The 11484-nt window shown below is 45.9% G+C and overlaps 1 protein-coding gene across 1 annotated transcript in view; it reads right to left on the minus strand.

Moving 5' to 3' along the window:
• GPBAR1 (G protein-coupled bile acid receptor 1) overlaps positions 1 to 4845 on the minus strand; it is a 32452-nt gene extending 27607 nt beyond the window's left edge. The window contains exon 1 of the mRNA XM_069227088.1: positions 4580 to 4845. The gene's annotated coding sequence lies outside the window, so the exon portion shown is untranslated. The remainder of the gene's footprint in view (positions 1 to 4579) is intronic.
• Positions 4846 to 11484: the final 6639 nt, after the last annotated feature.

Here is an 11484-nt window from a genome sequence, read left to right on the forward strand (position 1 = left end):
TAGCTATACCTACCCGTCTCTCCCTACCTAACCCTACCAGTTTCTCCCAACCTATCCCTACCCATCTGTACTTAGCTATACCTACCCGTATCTCCCAACCTATCACTACCCGTCTCGCCATACCTACCCCTACCCGTCTTTCTGTACCTATCACTACCCGTCTCTTCCAAACTATCTCTACCTGTCTCTCCCTACCTATCCCTACCCGTTTCTCCCTACCTATCCCTACCTCTTTATTCCTAGCAATCCCTACTCGTTTCTTCCTACCTACCGCTCCTATGAGAGGCTTACCATGCACGGTTCTTCCTGCCCACCATCTCTCTGATAAGAATATCAGACGCATTTCTTCCCATCTCCTACAATTTCACCAACAGGATGACTAGACTTGCTCCTTCCTACCCACCAATTCTCTGAAAGGATCACCAGGCCTGTTTCTTGTCACCTACGAGACCCCTGACAGAATTACTGTACTCGTCTCTTCTTAACCACCATTCTTCCGACAGGCTTACTAGATCACCTCTTTCATCCTCCCGACCATTCCTCTAAGAGGGCTACCATCAGTGGCGTAACAAAGGCCTGCATGGGGGGGCAGGGTCCCGAGCTACAGGAGGCCCCCTTAGTCCAGTACACTCTGCACGGGTTGCAGGCCCCTAACTGGGTCCAGGAGGGAGGGGGCCAGTGCTTAATTTGTGCTTGTAGCTTCTGGTGCTGAGCACCGGCACATATTTTTTAGGGCCAGTGCTTAATTGCAAGCAAAAGACATATTTGGGAAAGACGGAGAAAGAAAAAAAGAAAAAAATCATCACAAAGGGAGAAAGCAGAAAGCTGCAAGAGTGAGCTGAAGGGGCAGGGAGTGGCTTTAAATGGATTGAGGAGGCCCGAGATGGCTTCAGGATTACCCTGCCCCAGTATTCCGTGTTCGCACATTTAATTGAAGGAGCCGCGTGTTTAAGTGGAGGGCTTTGAGCACCGGCACGCTTTTATTTACAAATTAAGCACTGGAATGGGCCCCCTTAAGGTTCTTTTCGAGAGGCTCCCAGCGTTTCAAAAGTGGCACAGTGCTGTGCTGCTATTTTTGGCACAGCACCGCACTGCGCCACTTTTGCACTAATCTGGGCCGCAGTCCCTTTCACTTGTGCCCACTGAAGACTGGCTCTCATTCACCCAGGACCTTTAGTCTGGTTGTACTGCACCCTTGTCTGTGACAAAACTGTGACCACTAAAGACAGGCTGCACACTAGTACTAAGCACTGCATACATGAAGCATTTAACAATGCAGTTGGTTTTGCCGTACTCAACCTTCTGTTGAAAACCAAGCATTGGCAAAGTTGCATCTGCCCTTGGTTTTGGAGAAAGTGTTGGCGGAGCATGCACACGAGTGTGCACCCTACTTCACCTGCAGTAGTTCCTCAGGTCTTCGAGGCAGAGCATGCCTCAACTTTAATGTATTCAAAATGATTTACATTCACACCCTGGCATCATCTTATCCTGGCTGTCTGAGATATGCCATGAATTATCACCCTTAAACTAAAGCCAGCATTATGCTAGATTGGGCTCTATCATGCTATGCTTGCCCACAGTATGCCACGAATTACCACAATAACGCAGGGGCAGCATTACAGCAGATGTGGGGGCTATGAATGCCACAATGCGTCAAGTATTACCACCACTGTGCAATTGATGCCCACAGTATGGAAAGAGCTGCCAACCTGCTGTAACATGAATGCCCACAATATGCCAAGAATTACCATCATGCTGACATGCTAGGGTGTGCTTTAGACAGCTGGTGGGAGGATACAACTTTGGTGTCTCAGATGGCTGAGGGGAGATGGGGGCCACGCAATACATGTGTGGTCTCAGGAACGGGGGCAAAATAGTTCCTGCCTATGGGAGATCCTCTGGAAATGTGGGCGTCTTCTTTTCTGAATAAGATGACTTGTTCTGCTTTTTCTTCTGTGTGTTTTTCTCCCATTTGTAGCGTTATAAGGGGGCTAACAGTGGTATTATTGAAGTAAAACCAAAAAGCTATGCCTTTTCATAACATTAACTGTTGAGATCAAAGTTCTACTCTATAGGCCAAATGTCTGAAATTTTAAATACTGCCCTTAAAAAGAGGCAGGATGGCCAGGGACTTCTTAGTGTGCGGATGGGCTACTTCTGAAAGGGCAGAATGCCATCACTCACAGTGAAGTTGGGCTGGCCCACTGCCCCACGCTTGGTGGGCAGAAAAAAATATAAAGACAAATGGCTGAATAGAGCTGGCTGAAATATGTATGTGATGCATGGATGGCATAACTCACTGCTACAACTAGCAACAGATAATAAAACTAGGGACTTCCAATTCTAAACAAGGGATTTATCCCATCAATTCGGTGAATTTGGTGCGCACTGAGTGATTTATTCCTTAATCATCCCAACATTATGATAGAGATACACAACAACTTACCTTAAGAATACTGGAATAGCCTTGACAAAGCCCCCGGTTTACGTACCACTAGGGGGCAAAACATGTGTCGGCATTTGTGGCTTCATCTCTGTACCTCATACTGATGTTGTGTTTTTCATTCATGCACTTTGCAATAAACCCCATTGGATCTACTGATTTGGCTGGATATGATAATGCAAAGGAGAATTTTGATGTGAAGACATGGATTCATCAGTTGATATATGAGTTTACCAATATTTTGATGCTGAGATGATAAAACTGGTTACCCACTGCAGTGATGTCATAAAGCCGTCCAGGACAGGTGACAGGGCTCTCTGAGAGCACCGCTGCTTGTCTGCTGTGAATGAAAGCACACCTGCAGGGAAGGTGGTCAGGTTTTTAGGGATTGCAGGTAAAGTGTGCTTTTAATTTGGGGCAGGGAGGAGGGAACATGTTATGTATGGCACACCCATGAATCCTCTCCCCCTGCGTAGAAACGGAACATGTTGTTTGAGCTATACGTAACAGAAAATTATAGATGGGTTAAAAAGTGAATGATGAGAATGTTTTTCATCTCGGGGTGCAGAGTGATATCATGGATAACTCGAGCTACGCTTTCATCGCCTATTTGATGCCACACAGAACCCCTTGGTGAAAAACATCCCTATAATTCACTGTTACACATCTATAATTCTGTATATCAAATATATAATTTTAGTAACAGCAAAAGGTCTTGCATGATGCCATGCTAAAAAGCCTTCACCAGGATATCAGTGCACAGGTACACTTATGTAAGCAGAGAGAATGTCTACCTGTACACTCACCACGTCCAAACACAAATACTCACAAACCACTTACACAGAGCTTCCAAACTTGCAAACAATGCAGTTGTTTATTTTCCGAGGGGCGGAGGCAAACAGAAGAGAAAACCCCACATTACATGGGTAGACAAAGGGGTTAGTCTAAAGGGGAAAAATATTTTCTAGGACTTAGAACTGGCAATTTTCATTCTTAACCCTGGACATGCGGACTGTCTCCCTGATGTAGGTGCAGGGCCGACCTTAGCGCTGGCAACGCCCTATACCACAATGTGTGTTGGCGCCCCCATTGGCCTCCTTCTCCACTGATTCCCTCACTACCACCCTTTAACAGCGCCCCTCAAGTCTCCATAACCACTCTCTTGCAGATGCATTTAATTCGTTTTGTAGCGCCACTCATACCAGTGTAGGGTGTCAGAGCACTTTACGCTACACACACAATACACAGAGACAATCATAGGTGTGTAAATCAGGGTATAAGAAATGTTACATAAAACAGAGCTCTACAAGATGTAGGACTCACATGTCATCCATACTGGTAGGCTGTGTAGCTTGAGTGCTTGGTCTGGAGAAGCACAACCTCAGTATGTAAAATGTAACACCATGGTTGGGGGTTCTCGTTACTAATAACAATTGATTTCTACCCAAATTAACCCTTTTTTCAACATTAGGATAAAACAAGACTGGGGGGAAATATATAATGCTCTAATCTATACCTTGCAGTATCCATGCAGTTCTTTGATGACAGTTAATAGCTCACTGTCCTCTATTATGATTTTAACTTATAAACTGCAAGTAACAAAAGGACCTCTCTGACAAAAGCAGTAACCCACTGAGCTATTTGCATTATATGCACTTTGTAATCTGCATGGTATATGTGCTTTGCAAGAGGCATATTAACCCTCTGCAAACCTCCACCAGAGACCGCTCTGATCTCTCTCAAGGCAGAACATTAATCACCAGAGTTATAGTGACATTCTTATTGTTGCCTGAAAATTACTGGAGGCAAGGAACGCTGCAGCTGGTGCTTTTAAAACCATAATATACCTGCAAACAAGGCACCCCTTCCCAAAGTCAGCGGTGCAGTGGCACCAGTCGCACCACCCTAGATCCAGCCCAGAGTGTGTGTGTGACTGAGTTACTGACCTGAGCGAATGAGTATTGAGAAAGCAGCGTAGGAGGCGTGCAAGCGATTGAGTAAATGAGTCCACAATCCCGTCAGTGAGGAAACTCAGTGTATTCGTAAAGCACACGCTCCGAGCAGGGCCGGCTCTATGCGCTATGGTGAGGTAGTGGGGAGTGTAGGTTGGGGGCGTATCGCGAATCTAGCACTCACCCGTGCGGGATTACTGCTACCTTCATCCTCCTGGGGTCGGGGTGAAGCTGGGTCAAAGCTTAGTCTTTCCTGCCCATCCGCTCTCCTGCTTCTCCGGCGACCCTGAGGTCTCCAGATCGCCCCTCCAGCTGCTGCCATTCTCGGGGGTCCCCTCCGACCAGCTCCGGGGGGCTAGACGACCATTAACCCTTCAGGACCTGACATCTGTGCGGCCAGGTCTGAGCAGCAGCGACGGGAAACTGGTGACATCCGGTCTTCTGTTCCTCTCTCCCTCCACTCAGTAAACCTTCCCTCCCAGGCATCCCCACCCCCTCCGTTCACTTCCCTCCCATCACGGCCCCGCGCACTCTCTCCCTCCCTCCAGCTCCCTCCTGGGTGTCGCATTTGTTCTTCGCTACTCACTGTCACCCTGCACTCCATTTATCTCTTCTTCTCTGCCCTCCCTCTGTTTTACTCCCTCCCTCCTTCCTTGTGCCCCTCTCTCTCCTTACTTCCATCCAGCTGTCTCCTCTCTCTCGCTTTCCCTCAGACTCCCTCGCACCTTTACACACGCTCCATCCACCTTCCCGTCTGCCCACATCTCTCCAGTCTTAAGAGGTACCCAGCTTCTCTCTTCAAAAGGTCCATCTTCATCTTACCCTCTCGTATTGTCTCTCTTCTCCCAAGCCAAATACACCCCTGTCTGCGTCTTCTTCTCTCTCCCCTGCTCCTCACCACGCTCTGATCTCGCTTCACCACCCTCCCACCCCTCCACCACCGGCTCCCCCACCTCACCCACTCCCACAGAGAAGACGCAGGGAGAGGTTGGAGACAGGGGGGTGCACCCCCTTCTCTAGGGGAAGTCAGGGTAGAGTGACCAGGCGTCCCCGATTTGCCAGGACAGTCCCGGTTTTTCGCCAGCTGTCCCGGCATATTTCGAAAATTTAGCTCATGTTCCGGTTTTTTCACAGGGTCGACTGAAAATGGTGACAGGAGACATTTTATGTTTTGAAAGCAGGGATAGTTAGCAGCTGTTATAAATTAATTAACATGAATAATGCTGGCTTCAAAAATGTTACTTTTATTTAAGTTTTTGGTGCCTCCTCTGAATTCAACGCTGAGAAGTGCTGTCATTCTGTGGGCTCAGTTGAGGTAAAAGTGTAGTCCTTCTATTTTTGTGAAATGTCCCGGTTTTTCTCTTTAAAATTCCGGTCACTCTAAGTCAGGGAGCTCTGACACACGATCCAAGTCGAGTTGGGCTCTGCTGACGTGTGCGGCGCGTGTGATGCTAGGCTGGGTCGCGCAGTGTTATCCTCGGCAACGCTAAACTGCTCCTGTTTCGTGACGCTATGCTACAATTTGTTGTAATGCTATGCGGCCGTATAACTGCATGCCGTATTGTAATGTTCAGAGTTTCTCTGCTGTGCGGCTGTTTTATTGTATAGTACTCCATGAGTACTCTTGGAACTTATTTAAGAAGTCCTGGTATATACAAGGCAGTCATCCCCCAGGTCACTGTTTGTCCTGATGAGACCCCTGTATTCATGGTGGGGTCGAAACGCCATGAACATGTAAAAAAAAAAAAAAAAAAGCATGAACGACAGACCTTTCAAAAACCTATTCCAGGAGGGAAACCTCCCTGTGGCTATATCCTTCTTAGTATATTTGACTGCCTTTTTCTTGATATATCAATACACCAATATCTGCATATAAAACAATATTTTATGTATTTAAGTTGATGTTTTTCTCACTTGGAGTGCACTTTTAAACACTATATTGTGTTTTTGTGTTTTTTTTTTTGTCATTTAATATAATTCTTTCCACTTGTTGTCTCTGAAATAAAAGATACCATTTTGACTTATGTGAGCGATCCAGGTACTGTTTTAATATTTTGTATACCTAATAAAATGTCTCTATGTATTAATTTTCCTCAATTGGGCACCCACCTGAGTGGCTGAGTGTAGTGAGGGGTCATCTCTTCAGGTGTCGTGGGCCCTTATCCCAGGAGAAGGAGTTGTGGACGGTGCACAGGACCTTGAACATACAATAATCCACCTCCTTCTTTCCTTGTTTGTCAGTGGGCAGATTGATCTCAGGTTTGCATTGAGTAGAGTGACGGGTCATCATTTCAGGTATTGTGGGACCTTATCCCAGGGGAAGGAGTTGTGGACTGTGCACAGGACCTTACTCACACAATAATCCACCTCCTTGTTTGTTGGTAGGTGGACAGTGATCTCAGGTTTACGCCGAGTGTAGTGAGACGTCATCTCTTCAATTATTTTGGGCCCTTTACCAAGTAGGTGCTGTGGCACTGCATAGAACCTTGTATTTGAGCCTTGCTGCTGGGAGCCAGTGGAGAGCCCTTAAGGCAGAGGTCTTCAAACTTTTTGATGCCGGGACCCCCTCTTAAAAAAATGTAGGTGTAAGGACCCCCTCCTGATAAAAATTTCTAGAACCTGGTACTCCTCATCATCAACAATAATAAACATCCCCATTTCGCACAGCAAATCATTTTTACTGTGAGGAAATAATATTAAATAGCGTTTAGCAAATCAAAGATCAGTGAGTGTGGGGGCGTGGTCAAGGGTGTGGCTAAAAACAAAGGTCCTCATTTATTAGGAATTGATATGGGGCAGAGATGCAAGGCTTCTTGCTACACTGCCACACTCCAATACAAAAGGGCAGGAATATGAAATATGAAATACATGAAATACAGTACATTTCTGTCCTTTCCCCCTGCGCTGGTGCACAATTGCTGCCTAGTGCCAGGCAGGATTGTATTTGTGCAGGAAGGGACACCTTCCTGCACAAAAACAATCCAGAAAGGCATTGTACCTCTGTCTACATGTGTGGCAGATAGCAGCACACATGGAAAGAGAAAAAAGCAAGGAGAAATTAACATTTCTCCTCAGTATGCGTGCTCTGGGGAGACGTAATGTTTTGGTACTGCTCCAGTTTACTTGATTTTGTAAATCTGGGGCAGTGTCAAAATCCATCTGTGTTGCATAGGAACACCCACCACTACGCCTGTGGAACGCCTCCTTGACGCAAAGTAAGGCAATGCAGCGACTTGCACTGCCTTGCCTTACTCCATATCTACAAGGCCATTCAATCCACTCAGGGTGGCTTTGAGTCAGCTCATAGGTACGATTGAGAGGCTTGTGATGCTGGAGCATCAAAAAAAGTGATGCTCCAGCAGCGCAAGCCTCTCAGAAATAAACCCAAAATATTCTCTAAATTTTTTTAAGTCTTTCACCGTCAGGTAGCTACATATAAAATAATAGCCAGCTGAAATTAAAAATAAATAAAATACAGTTGTTACTCATTGGGAAATGCACTGTAGTGCATTATGAAACCTCTATTAGTTAATGCAATGCAGAGGTCTGTGTTTAACCGGAGAGCAACAGAACTAAATCTTGTTAGTGCAGTTGAGAATAGTGACTTGTGTATTTTTAGTGCCATGAGGTCACAGCGTGTGACAGAAAGCACTGTGAATATATAAAAAGGCATTATTTTATACTTGCATTGCACACAGTATAATATAGGCCACTACAAAAAGGTTTATTATAAAACTGTGCTTCCAAAATGTAGATTTAAGTAATATCAGAGCATATGCAATACCTTTTTTTTAATAGCTGTCCCTTCAACACCTCCAGGTGAAGTGAGCGCTGTGTAAATACAATTACAAGCATGCACTTCACAGCTCAGTTGTTAACTCTTCGCACTACCCCTCAAAAAAATTAATGTTTGTCCTCACAAAGCTTTGATCATTTAAAGCTGCTCCCAAGCACCCTTTACATTTGCAGATCAGCTCGTAGAGCACATTTGCTTTTCATTCAGGAAGTAGAAGCCCTTGGCTGAAAGTCTCCTTAGCTGTCTGTGTGGCTTTCACAGCACATGAGACTCAAATAAAAGTTCAGCTGAGGCATTTTAAGGATCAGCTGGGGGAATGTGCGACCCCTTTTCCAGGTCTCCATGGCCCCCCTGGGGGTCCCGACCCCCAGATTGAAGACCTCTGCCTTAAGGTGTGGTTAGTGTGCCTGAGGCAGAAGAATAAGCCCTGGCCTGCAAAAATAAGTGCTGGTGCTCCGCACCGGAAACAACAAGCACAAATTAAGCACTGACTCTACCTTTCATCTGCTCTTCTCAGCCTCCTTCACAAGTGTGAGTATATTCTACACTCCAGACTAGCTGCACATCTTCTCGCCTAGTAGACCCTCAACTTTAGTTTATGCCACCCCTCGTATTCTGATCAGCACGAACTGATTCCAGGTGTGCACTGCAACCTGGGCATCAAAATGTCACGCTGCTCCTAAACCTCTTAATACCACAAGGACATTATCCAGAAAAAAAACTCTCTGCCCACATAACCCATAAAAATAATGTTCCACGACCTTGTTAACCTGAGGATTGAAGTTAACGCCCAATGAATGCCCAGCTTTCCCAAACATGAACCAAACTCACTGAAGCACTCCTCTTGCAAACCATGAGCTATCACCCTGCCAGACTTATGAAGACACTTAACCCTTCTGGTCCTCTCAGCCCACTGTTCTTCCTTTATTCATCCAGCATTTCACATAAGAAGCACCAGGGGGGCCTAAGGTGTATGATGAGTCTCACTTGGAAGTGACAGAGCCCTCTCAAATGGAGCAACATCTTCTGAAACCAGGAATCCCTCTCTGTCACTCACAAGAGTGTTAGGACAAGCTTGGGTAACCTACAGTCACAGTGAACCATTGGTTTTGCCAACGGTTTTTAGCCACGCTGCACAGGATTGCCAAGGCTGTGTAACGTGGCTAAAATTAGGGGAAAAAAGCCCTTGACGCAGGTGCGACTTCATTTTGTGGGCGTGTTAGCGCATCTGACCTTATTTGGTTTCTTATCTTTAACTTATAATGGGGCGCATTAGAGGTTCGATGGACCTTTTGACTGCGCTAGAGTAATTCCCACCATAAATCCCAAATGCAACACAAATCACCAACAATATCAATCGACAAGATTAATAACCTTTGGAGTCAGTAATCTTCACGCACCATGACCCATTGGGCCATAAATAACCACACCTTTTGGTAAAAGTTAGAATGTTTATTTCCCTATATTAACAATGCTAATATTACGTAAATTAATCTCAACACCATCTGATGCACATATACGAACAACACTGGTTCACCAAACCTCCTAAAGAATCTCAATTTCACTAACGCATTAATCACTAAACATTTGAGAATTACAGTACAAATCAATAGCAAGAATAACTGCGCAATAGAAATAGCATAGATCTAGGTTCAGCAACTGAGCAACGTCAATTTTTATTAATAGCAACCTGTTAACATGTCAGGGTTTCCCTTACTAACCTTCTGATTAGAATAGCATGTTTGGGCTTCATGCAAAACAATTTAGTCAACATAAATTTGGAAAACATCTATCTATGGCTCTACCAAAATAGCGGTTGGTGCCTAGAAACAAAATACAAGTTACATCAAATACAACAGCATTTTGTTATACGGTCCTCATATGAATCAGCAGGCCGCGGTTATCTTCATCAGTTGGACATCAGTTCAGTCGACATCAGCGATGGGCCATGAATGGGAATGCTTCAGAAGTGAGGGCTCTCAGCTATCTGAACCATTAAGAAAGCAACATCTAAGGGATCAGCATTCAGCATCAGAAGTTTCAGCAAAGAAGTTATAGGTAGAATCCTTTCAGGAAGAAATCGAAATAGGGATGAGCTCTCCTCTCTCGGTGCAGTCGGGCTAAGTTAAAATCGTCTAAAGAGCTTCCCACTTTGCCATTGCTCAAAGAATCATATGTTTACAATTAGCCCAACAGGGATTTATTTCTAAATCTAGTATATAACTAAACTGTCTCTCACATGTCGATGATTGTATCCTCTTCTGTTCCCACCGTCAGGCTCACCAGTTAAAATTTTTGTATCCATTCGTATTCCAGTCAGTGCATCCATTGTTAGCTCCTGGGAACATCACTGTCTCACGCCTCAAACTACACATTTTAACAACTTCTACTGCAAGACATTCTAGCAAGCAGTTCTCATGAGAAAGTTAAAGACATCTGCTAACGTTTGGTCAACTCAGTGAAAAACACTAATTAATGTCTCTAGGCATACATTTCCCACGTATCTATTAGAAGAGTGCAGCTTAACATGAGGCTCCGCAAACTAAGCCCAAACTTCGCTAACTTAAGGCTCATAATTAATAAAGCAAAGACATAATGCAAATTCACTAATACGTCACACTGCTACATTTTCTTAGAGTAAAAACTGCAATTAATATTAATCGGTTTTTTAATAAAGACACTATGGGCCTCATTATGACCCTGGCGGGTGGCGGAGGCCGCCCGCCAGGATGCCACCCTCCATAATACCGCTCCGCGGTCAGAAGACCGCGGAGGGTATTATGAGTTTTTCCCTGGGCTGGCGGGCGGTCTCCAAAAGACCACCCGCCAGCCCAGGGAAAAACTCCCTTCCCACGAGGATGCCGGCTCGTAATCGAGCCGGCGGAGTGGGAAGGTGCGACGGGTGCTACTGCACCCGTCGCGTATTTCACTGTCTGCTACGCAGACAGTGAAATACTAGCGGGGCCCTCTTACGGGGGCCCCTGCAGTGCCCATGCCATTGGTATGGGCACTGCAGGGGCCCCCAGGGGCCCCACGACAATCCTTACCACCATCCTGTTCCTGGCAGACGAGCCGCCAGGAACAGGATGGCGGTAAGGATTGTCAGAATCCCCTCGGCGGCGCAGTGAGCTGCGCCGCCTTGGAGGATTCTTAGGGCAGTGGAAAACCGGCGGGAGACCGCCGGTTTTCCCGTTCTGACCGCGGCCAAAGCGCCGCGTTCAGAATGCCCAAGGGAGCACCGCCGGCCTGTCGGCGGTGCTCCCGCCCCCGTTGGCCCTGGCGGTTCTCTACCG

The sequence above is a fragment of the Pleurodeles waltl genome, chromosome 3_2 (assembly GCF_031143425.1).
Source record: "Pleurodeles waltl isolate 20211129_DDA chromosome 3_2, aPleWal1.hap1.20221129, whole genome shotgun sequence".
Lineage (NCBI taxonomy): Eukaryota > Metazoa > Chordata > Amphibia > Caudata > Salamandridae > Pleurodeles > Pleurodeles waltl.